The following is an 11227-nucleotide window of genomic DNA, read 5'->3' on the forward strand; positions in this document are numbered from 1 at the left end:
AACGCTGTTCCCGGCTGTGTGCAAGTTCAAGTGGAGCATCACGAAGAGATCAAGTGCTTGAAGCTTGCCATCCATTGTGGTGTCAATGGACTTGTGAAGATGTGCCGAAGAGTGGCTCACCCATAGTGGAGTATGGGGGAGCAAACATCTAGTCTCCATCGACCCAACACAATCAAGAAAGGTGGTCCATCTTGAGGAGGACAAGATCGTCATCATCTAGCTCAAGTGGATCATGTGCAAGGCAAAGGTTTGCCCTTGATAGGTTTTCTATTTTACCGGTCTCATGGTGGTAGTTGGGAGACCGGGTTATAGGATCATTTGTCGTACTATCAAGGGGGGCTCTCAAGTTGGTAGCTTGATCGTATCATTCTTAGAGAGCTCAAACCATTGCATCCTTGCATCATCTTTCTTGGTTCTTGTTTGGTTCTCTTTGTGAGTCTTAGAGATTATGGTCATCTTCTTGACAAGCTCGAGTTCATCGAAAACGGAGTTCACATGCTTCTTCTATTGCGTTTTCGGTGTTGGAGGTTTTACCGGTCTTATTCGAGGAAGGGTTCTCACCATTTTCTTATGGACCTTTTCTAATTTGCTTCTTATTGTTATTTATATCAAGATTGTGTTAGCCCTTCTCGCTAGCTTTCCAAAAAACTTGGTTTCATTGAATTCGGAGTCCGTTTGCAGAAGTTGTGTCAGTTTTGGTGTCCTTATAAAAGCTGCAACATACTACCGCTCGTGGGAGCGGTACTACCGCTTGGAGGGTATGTAATTTTTCACTACTGCTCTTGGGAGCGGTACTACGCTGCTACTTCCGTGGCTACTTCCGCTCCGGACCAAAAACTCGTCACAAGTTCAGCGGTGGTAGGCACGGATGTATTTTTTTAGTACCGCTCGCAAGCAGTAGTACCGCTACCCTTTGAGGTAGTACCGCTACCCCTAGCGGTAGTACCGTGAGGACGAGCGGTAGTACCGCTCTGTGCGGGCTGTGAGCATAACGGTTGGGTTTCCCCACCTATAAAAGGGGTCTTCTTCCCCAATAAACCTTATCATTTGAGCTCGTTTTCTTCCCCCATTGTTGACCTTCTTCGAACTTGCTAACTCTCAATCCCTCCATGGATTCTTGCCAGTTTTTGAGGGAAAAGAGAGAGGAGATCTAGATCCACATTTCCACCAATCACTTTCTCCTCTATGTGAGGGGAACCCCGTGGATCTAGATCTTGGAGTTCTTGGTGTTCTCCTTCTTGTTCTTCCTCTCATTTTCCTCCCTAGCATTAGTTGCTTCGGTGGGATTTGAGAGAGAAGCACTTGGGCACTCCGTGTGCCCTTTCCATTGCATTTGGTGCATCGGTTTGAGTTCTCCACGGTGATACGTGGAAGTTACAAGTTGAGAAGCTTATTACTCTTGGGTGCTTGGTACCCTTGAGCTTGTTCCTCTTGGGTGCTTGGGCGCCCTAGACGGTTGGTGGTGTTCGGAGCTCAATCATTGTGGTGTAAAGCTCCGGGCAAGCGTCGGGGTCTCCAATTAGGTTGTGGAGATCGCCCCGAGCAATTTGACGGGTACCGGTGACCGCCCCCAAGGGTTGCCAAAGTGTACGGGTTCGGTGACCGCCCCCAAGGGTTGCCATTTGTACGGGTTCGGTGACCGCCCTCAAGGGTCCCTTAGTGGAATCACGGCATCTTGCATTGTGCGAGGGCGTGAGGAGATTACGGTGGCCCTAGTGGCTTCTTGGGGAGCATTGTGCCTCCACACCGCTCCAAACGGAGATTAGCATCCGCAAGGGTGTGAACTTCGGGATACATCGTCGTCTCCGCGTGCCTCGGTTATCTCTTACCCGAGCTCTTTACTTATGCACTTTACTTTGTGATAGCCATATTGTTTCTTGTCATATATCTTGCTATCACCTAGTAGTTTATCTTGCTTAGCATAAGTTGTTGGTGCACATAGGTGAGCCTAGTTGTTGTAGGTTTTGTGCTTGACAAATTAACCGCTAGGTTTATTCCGCATTTGTTCAAGCCTAAACCGTAATTATTTTAAAGCGCCTATTCACCCCCCTCTAGGCGACATCCACGATCTTTCAATTGGTATCAGAGCCTCGTCTCTCTTTGTTAGGCTTAACCGCCTAGAGAGTAAAGATGTCGACTAGGGGATTAGGATTCTCTGACACTCTTAGTTTCGATGGCACAAATTTTGATGTTTGGGTAATTCGCATGCTTAATCTCTTTAGGGTCATGGACCCAAATTTAGAGCGAATTGTAGATATGGGTTTTTCTCCTCCAAAGGATCCCCAAAGATTATCTTTAGAGGATGAGAAAAACTCTTATCTCAATGCTCAAGCTTCTAATGTGCTTTTCGATGCTTTGAGCAATGTAGTTATATTTCAACTCATGCCATTCCGGGATGCTCATGAGTTGTGGACAAAGCTTCAAGATAAATATGGCGTGTCCAAGATTTGTGGGGATGATTGTTCTCCCTCCACCTCCGGCCGTGTTGCCTTCTCAACTTCTTCTACTTCACCTACATGTGGATTGCCACAAGGTAATGTTATGGTGAGTAGTGTTGGTCATTGCAATGATGATAGTGTGCTTATCGTTGATGACTCTTCATCACTATCTTGTTGCAATGCCCCATCTTTGGATTTTAACACTTCGTGCACCTTACATGTTTCACATGCTTGTGTTGATAGTCCGTGCATATCATGTAGAAATTGCTTGACTAAATCTCATGATGATATGCTTTCTATATCTTGTTGCCATGATAAAAATGCATGTATTTCCTCGAGTTGTTGTGCTAACAATGTAGAGGAAACCCAACACTCCATGGAACAAGATGTGGTCTTGAATGGTGCTTCAAGGGATCCTACATCATCATCTATTGCTTTTTGCCTTATGGCTAAGGCTTCAAAGGTATCTCCTACTTTGAACCCAATATGTCTCTTGATGATGATGTTAATGATGAATGGATAATGATGAAGAGAATGATAATGTTGCCTCCTTAAAAATTAAGGGGGGAAATGATTTTTAAAGCTCTTCATAAAATAAAATTGCTCGTTCCAACTTCATGGAAATCATGTCCATTGCCATTGAGGGCAAGAAATATATTGAGGAGTTGGAATCTCATATCGAGGAGCATGAGGTCACCATTGATAAAACGGAAGGTCATGAGCGTGATTACGCTAATGAGATTGCGGACCTCTCTCAAGCTCTTGAACTTGAACAAACCACCAAGGAATCTCTTGAGGAGACTTTTCTCTAAAATTATCTAGAGTGAAGGAATCTCATGATAGAGCTCTTGAGGTGGCCAATGTTTTTGAAACTAAAAGTGAGAAGCTTGAAGTTGCACATGCGAAACTCCTTGAGGACTTTGGGCACCTCGAAAATGGCTCAAGGGTCATTAAGAGTGAGCTCATAAAACTCATCGAGTCTCATGCACAACTTAAAGCTTCATATTCAAAAGAGCTTGTAAAGTTGCCTTATCCTCTTGCTATTATTTATGATGCTTGTGCTACTAACTCTATTACTTGTGAAGCATCCATTTTGAATGAGAATGTTGAGCTTCGGGCTCAACTTGAGTTGCTATCTAGCAATTATGCGAAATTGGAAGAAAGCCATGAAAAGCTCTCAAGCTCTCATGATGATCTTCTAGTATCCCATAATGTGCTAAAGATAGCTCACGAGTCCATGATTGCTAAGGTAACATTTAGTGAGCCTCATGTGCATACTAGCACTACTTTTAGTAAAAATGCTATATTGCCTTGTGCTAGTCCTCGTAATTCATCCATGCATAACATTGGTACATCTTGTGATGAATTGCTTTCCTTGCCGTGTTGCTCTAACGATGAAGCTTATACTTCCTCTAGTGCATGTGTTGAGACTAACCATGTAGAGGAAATCAAAGAGCTCAAGGCCCAAGTCACTTCTTTGAAGAAAGACTTGGAAAGTGTCATGAAGGGAAGGCCACACTCAACAATATCTTGAGTGTGCAAAAATCCCCCAATGACAAAGGTGGACTTGGATTTAACTCCAATAAGAAGAAGAAGTCCAAGAGCAACAAGAAGAAGGTCCAAAAAGAAGTCAAGAATTCGGCCAAGATCATTTGCTTCAAGTGCAAAACTGAAGGGCATCATGTTAGATCTTTCCCTTTGAAGAAGAAGGCCATTAGTGACAAGCAACAAGGGAAGCGGCCACAAGTTCATTCTCATGCTCAACCTCAAGTTGAAGAAAGACCTCTTCCCAAGAAAACTCAAGCTAATGCTTCTCAAGTTGAGAAATCAAGTGAGAAGAAAGCGAAGAGTAGACGTTGCTACCTATGTCGTGAGAAAGGTCACCTTGCTTCCTCATTCACTAGTGGTAACTTATCCAACCCAATGATTATTGATGATATCTATTCTCTTGGGAAGGATAAGGTTGGCAATGTGTTTGCCAAGTTTCTTGGTACTCAAAGTGGTTTCAAGAAGAGAACCATTTGGGTTGCCAAGCCTATTGTGACTAACCTCTTAGGACCCAACTTGGTTGGGGACCAACAAGCTCAAACTTGATCAATAGGTGTTGTTGGAGGGCATTGGAGATTTGGCTACATTATGAAGAATTAAGGGGACTTCATCATTCTTATTGTCTCAAGCCAAGTCAATTGGGTTATCAAGTTTCTATACTATATCCAATGTGCCTCCTTCTGGTAACTTGTACTTAAATTGTTTACATTGAAAGTTACTTGCCCCTTTGCATGTTTTGTTTTTGTTCCTTGCATGTGTTTGTATTTGTTGTGTCTCCAAATTGCTTATATGTTGGTTTGCACATCATGTACATGTGTGTCGTACGTTGAGCCTTTGTGCATCTTGTTTGTATCTTATTTGGCTCTTTTGAGAGATTAATGGAATATCCCATTGTGGGGGAGTGATGTGCTTTGTGCACCTCACAATCCTATAAATGTGTGTACATGAGGAATACCATCTAGTATTGATATTACAAGATTATCTATTCGCTATGTGGTATGTCTTCTCATGAGAAATTCAAATTCTAAATAGTCCATTAATTATCTCTTGTTGGATCCTCTTATTGCCTCTTGTTAAGTTTTTATTGGTATCACATTATGGGGGAGTAATATGCTATGTGCATACTACAAGCCTAGAAAATGTGTACATTTGAGATATTGTCACCTAGAATTGATATTGTAAATTATCTTGTTCCTAGGTGGCATGTTAGCTCTACAAGTTGCAATTTGCTTTTGTATTTGGTGTGAAGATGATGACGGATATCTTTGAAATCTACCACCGGGAATCATTTCCAAATACTTCTTGTCTCTTGACAATTGGTAATCATTTGTGTGGTAGAAATTATTGACCATCTTTACATTGGCCTTTGCTTTTATTTGCCTTATCTCTTGCCTAGGATTGTGTCAACTCCCATTGTATTCCATACCGCTTGTGAATCTTGTTTTTTCCTTGAACTTCTCTAGTGTTTGTATAGATATAGTGAAAGTGGTGATCCCATCTTGTGCTTTCTGTATTCGAATGCAAATTCTCTATAATGCACAATGCTTGGGGGAGCTATCCTTTTTCTTAGAACGCTCACCTTGTGATCCTTATCAAGTGTGTGTTGGTGGAATGCAAACCGTTTCTTTTTGGTACTTTGTGCCATCATGAAACTTTGTAGAGCACTTGGTTTGTTTGGAACCATTCTCTCTTTTGGGAGTTTGACATCTTTCTTTTCGCGTGTATCAATGGACATCTCATTCCTTGATGTTTCTTTCAGTTGATATCCTCCAAGTGATGATTTATTCATTTGGTATCTTTTCTTCACTTGGCATTTCTTTGTCAATTGGTATCGGTTCTTGAGAGTCTTGAGCATGCATATTAACTTCATGTAGTCTCTTTGGCATGCTTTCTTTCTTTGACCCAATATATAGGGGAAACTCCATCAAGTCTCAAATTGGATGAGATGTGCATGAAATTCTTTTTCATATCTATATGCACATATTTATGTGGAGTTTGTCCTGGATATTGTTGGTTCTCTAACTCTTTGGTCCCAATGAGTTTGGGTACCATTTTGTTAGTGTTGTTATTCTAGGAACAATTGGAGATGCATTGGACGCTCGGCTCACTCACAAGGAAGGTGTTGTCACCATTTGCTTATTGGAGTCAAGCTAGGATGATCAATGAACTACTATCTACCTTCAATTGGTATCTACTACATCCTTCCAATGTTAACTCGGTAACAAGTATCTTCATATACTTCATGCACACATTTCTTGCATCGACCTTGTGTAGGTTGTATCATGGCATGTTATTCATTCTTTCTTGTGATACTTGTTTCCTTTCTCAAAGCATCCCAACAATGATCTCTTGTTGCTAGTTGTGATGTCTTTGATGTTCGTGTGGTTGGAATTCATTTATATACAATAAGACCATATCTATCCATGTGCTATGCTCTCAAGCAAATTTCTTATTGGTATATGAAAGAACATGTGGTGCCCCCATGTTTGGTTTTGGTAATTGACGACAATCTCTATGGACTAATGGTTGCCTTGAGTTATATTTGAAGGTTTTGTCCATAGGCTTTTCTTGGAGTACATGTGTTGGTTTCAAGGAGAGTTTGTGTTGACCAAGGTGCTATTAAGGAATTATCCAAAGATTGGTCATGTGAGAGTTGAGCTTATTGCAAGCATGTCTTGAAGAAGAAGATTGTGTGATCATTCATGTTTACCTTCAAGACATCATCCAAATGAAGAGAGTTGGAAAGATTCTAGGTTGATCAAGACTAAGTCAAGAGTGAATCAAGTTGATCAACTCACAAAGCGTAGAAGATGTACCGAGAGGGATCGAGTGATCCCATGGTATGGTAAGCATTGTCCATTGCACTTTGTGTACCAACCCATGGTCTATGTGAGAGTTCTATATGGGGTTAGGTACGTGTCCATGGGCTTGCGTCAAGAGGAAGATATCATACAACCCATGGGAAGGATGACATCAAGTGGTGATCGTCATCAAGATTGATGTGTGCAAGTTCAAGTGGAGCATCACGAAGAGATCAAGTGCTTGAAGCTTTCCATCCATTGTGGTGTCAATGGACTTGTGAAGATGTGCCGAAGAGTGGCTCACCCATAGTGGAGTATGGTGGAGCAAACATCTAGTCTCCATCGACCCAACACAATCAAGAAAGGTGGTCCATCTTGAGGAGGACAATATCGTCATCATCTAGCTCAAGTGGATCATGTGCAAGGCAAAGGTTTGCCCTTGATAGGTTTTCTATTTTACTGGTCTCATGGTGGTAGTTGGGAGACCGGGTTATAGGATCGTTTGCCGTACTATCAAGGGGGGCTCTCAAGTTGGTAGCTTGATCGTATCGTTCGTAGCGAGCTCAAACCATTGCATCCTTGCATCATATTTATTGGTTCTTGTTTGGTTCTCTTTGTGAGTCTTAGAGCTTATGGTCATCTTCTTGACAAGCTCGAGTTCATCGAAAACGGAGTTCACATGCTTCTTCTATTGCGTTTTCGGTGTTGGAGGTTTTACCGGTCTTATTCGAGGAAGGGTTCTCACCATTTTCTTATGTACCTTTTCTAATTTGCTTCTTATTGTTATTTATATCAAGATTGTGTTAGCCCTTGTCGCTAGCTTTCCAACAAACTTGGTTTCGTTGAATTCGGAGTCCGTTTGCAGAAGTTGTGTCAGTTTTAGTGTCCTTATAAAAGCTGCAGCGGTACTACCGCTCGTGGGAGCGGTACTACCACTTGGAGGGGATGTAATTTTTTACTACCGCTCTTGGGAGCGGTACTACTGCGGCTACTTCCGTGGCTACTTCCGCTCCGGACCAAAAACTCGTCACAAGTCCAGGTGGTAGGCATGGATGTATTTTTTTTAGTACCGCTCGCAAGCAGTAGTACCGCTACCCTTTGAGGTAGTACCGCTACCCCTAGCGGTAGTACCATGAGGACGAGCGGTAGTACCGCTCTATGCGGGCTATGAGCATAACGGTTGGTTTTTTCCCTGCCTATAAAAGGGGGTCTTCTTCCCCAATGAACCTTATCCTTTGAGCTCGTGTTCTTCCCCTATTGTTGACCTTCTTCGAGCTTGTTAACTCTCAATCTCTCCATGGATTCTTGCTAGTTTTTGAGGGAAAAGAAAGAGGAGATCTAGATCCACATTTCCACCAATCACTTTCTCCTCTATGTGAGGGGTGTTGGGGAACATAGTAATTTAGAAAAAAATCCTACGCACACGCAAGATCATGGTGATGCATAGCAATGAGAGGGGAGAGTGTTGTCCACGTACCCTCGCAGACCGGAAGCGAAAGCGTTATGACAACGCGGTTGATGTAGTCGTACATCTTCACGATCGACTGATCCTAGTACCGAACGTACCGCACCTCCGCGATCTGCACACGTTCAGCTCAGTGATGTCCCATGAACTCACGATCCAGTAGAGCTTCGAGGGAGAGCTTCGTCAGCACGACTGCGTGATGACGGTGATGATGAAGCTACCGGCGTAGGGCTTTGCCTAAGCACTACGACGATATGACCGAGGTGGATTATGGTGGAGGGGGCCACCGCACACGGCTAAGAGATCAAGGATCAACTTGTGTGTCCCGTTAATCAAATGACAGCTCATGTCTATGGTTAGGAATGGGTCAAGTCAATCACATCATTCTCTAATGATGTGATCCCGTTAATCAAATGACAACTCATGTGTATGGTTAGGAAACATAACCATCTTTGATTCAACGAGCTAGTCAAGTAGAGGCATACTAGTGACACTTTGTTTGTCTATGTATTCACACATGTACTAAGTTTCCGGTTAATACAATTCTAGCATGAATAATAAACATTTATCATGAAATAAGGAAATAAATAATAACTTTACTATTGCCGCTAGGGCATATTTCCTTCAGTCTCCCACTTGCACTAGAGTCAATAATCTAGTTCACATCGCCATGTGATTTAACACCAATAGTTCACATCACCATGTGATTAACACCCATAGTTCACATCGCCATGTGACCAACGCTCAAAGGGTTTACTAGAGTTAGTAATCTTAGTTCACATCGCCATGTAATTAACACCCAAAGAGTACTAAGGTGTGATCATGTTTTGCTTGCGAGAGAAGTTTAGTCAACGGGTCTGCCATATTCAGATCCGTATGTATTTTGCAAATTTCTATGTCAACAATGCTCTGCACGGAGCTACTCTAGCTACTTGCTCCCACTTTCAATATGTATCCAGATTGAGACTTAGAATCATCTGGATCAGTGTCAAAACTTGCATCACCGTAACCCTTTACGACGAACCTTTTGTCACCTCCATAATCGAGAAACATATCCTTATTCCACTAAGGATAATTTTGACCGCTGTCCAGTGATCTACTCCTAGATCACTATTGTATTCCCTTGCCAAACTCAGTGTAGGGTATACAATAGATCTGGTACATAGCATGGCATACTTTATAGAACCTATGGCTGAGGCATAGGGAATGAATTTCATTCTCTTTCTATCTTCTGCCGTGGTCGGGTTTTGAGTCTTACTCAATTTCACACCTTGCAACACAGGCAAGAACTCCTTCTTTGACTATTCCATTTTGAACTACTTCAAAATCTTGTCAGGGTATGTACTCATTGAAAATTCTTATCAAACCTCTTGATCTATCTCTATAGATCTTGACGCTCAATGTGCAAGCAGCTTCACTGAGGTCTTTCTTTGAAAAAATCCTTCCAAACACTCCTTTATGCTCTCCAAAAAATTCTACATCATTTCTGATCAACAATGTGTCACTCACATATACTTATCAGAAACGCCGTAGTGCTCCGACTCACTTTCTTGTAAATACAGGCTTCACCGCAAGTCTGTATAAAACTATATCGTTTGATCACACTATCAAAATGTATATTCCAAATCCGAGATGCTTGCACCAGTCCATAGATGGATCGCTGGAGCTTTGCACACTTTGTTAGCACCTTTAGGATCGACAAAACCTTATGGTTGCATTACATACAACTCTTCTTTAAGAAATCCATTAAGGAATGCAGGTTTGACATCCATTTGCCAATTTTCATAAAATGCGGCAGTTGCTAACATGATTCGGATAGACTTTTAAGCATCGATACAAGTGAGAAAATCTCATCGTAGTCAACACCTTGAACTTGTCGAAAACATTTTGCGACAATTCAAGCTTTGTAGATAGTAACACTACTATCAGCGTCCGTCTTCCTCTTGAAAATCCATTTATTCTCTATTGCTTGCCGATCATCGGGTAAGTCAACCAAAGTCCATACTTTGTTCTTATACATGGATCCCATCTCAGATTTCATGGCCTCAAGCCATTTCGCGGAATCTGGGCTCATCATCGCTTCCTCATAGTTCGTACGTTCGTCATGGTCAAGTAACATGACCTCCAGAACAGGATTACCGTACCACTCTGGTGCGGATCTTACTCTCGTTGACCTACGAGGTTCGGTAGTAACTTGATCTGAAGTTACATGATCATCATCATTAGCTTCCTCACAAATTGGTGTAGGAGTCACAGGAACAGATTTCTGTGATGAACTACTTTCCAATAAGGGAGAAGGTACAGTTACCTCATCAAGTTCTACTTTCCTCCCACTCACTTCTTTTGAGAGAAACTCCTTCTCTAGAAAGGATCCATTCTTAGCAACGAATGTCTTGCCTTCGGATCTGTGATAGAAGGTGTACCCAACTGTCTCCTTTGGGTATCCTATGAAGACACATTTCTCCGATTTGGATTTGAGCTTATCAGGATGAAACTTTTTCACATAAGCATCGCAACCCCAAACTTTAAGAAACGACAACTTTGGTTTCTTGCCAAACCACAGTTCATATGGTGTTGTCTCAACGGATTTAGATGGTGCCCTATTTAACGTGAATGCAGTTGTCTCTAATGCATAACCCCAAAACGATAGTGGTAAATCGGTAAGAGACATCATAGATTGCACCATATCTAATAAAGTACGGTTACAATGTTTGGACACACCATTACGCTGTGGTGTTCCAGGTGGCGTGAGTTGCGAAACTATTCCGCATTGTTTCAAATGAAGACCAAACTTGTAACTCAAATATTCTCCTCCACGATCAGATCGTAGAAACTTTATTTTCTTGTTACGATGATTTTCCACTTCACTCTGAAATTATTTGAACTTTTCAAATGTTTCAGATTTATGTTTCATCAAGTAGATATACACATATCTGCTCAAATCCCCTGTGAAGGTCAGAAAACAATGATACCCG

This window comes from Triticum aestivum, chromosome 3D, assembly GCF_018294505.1.
Source record: "Triticum aestivum cultivar Chinese Spring chromosome 3D, IWGSC CS RefSeq v2.1, whole genome shotgun sequence".
NCBI classification, from domain to species: domain Eukaryota; kingdom Viridiplantae; phylum Streptophyta; class Magnoliopsida; order Poales; family Poaceae; genus Triticum; species Triticum aestivum.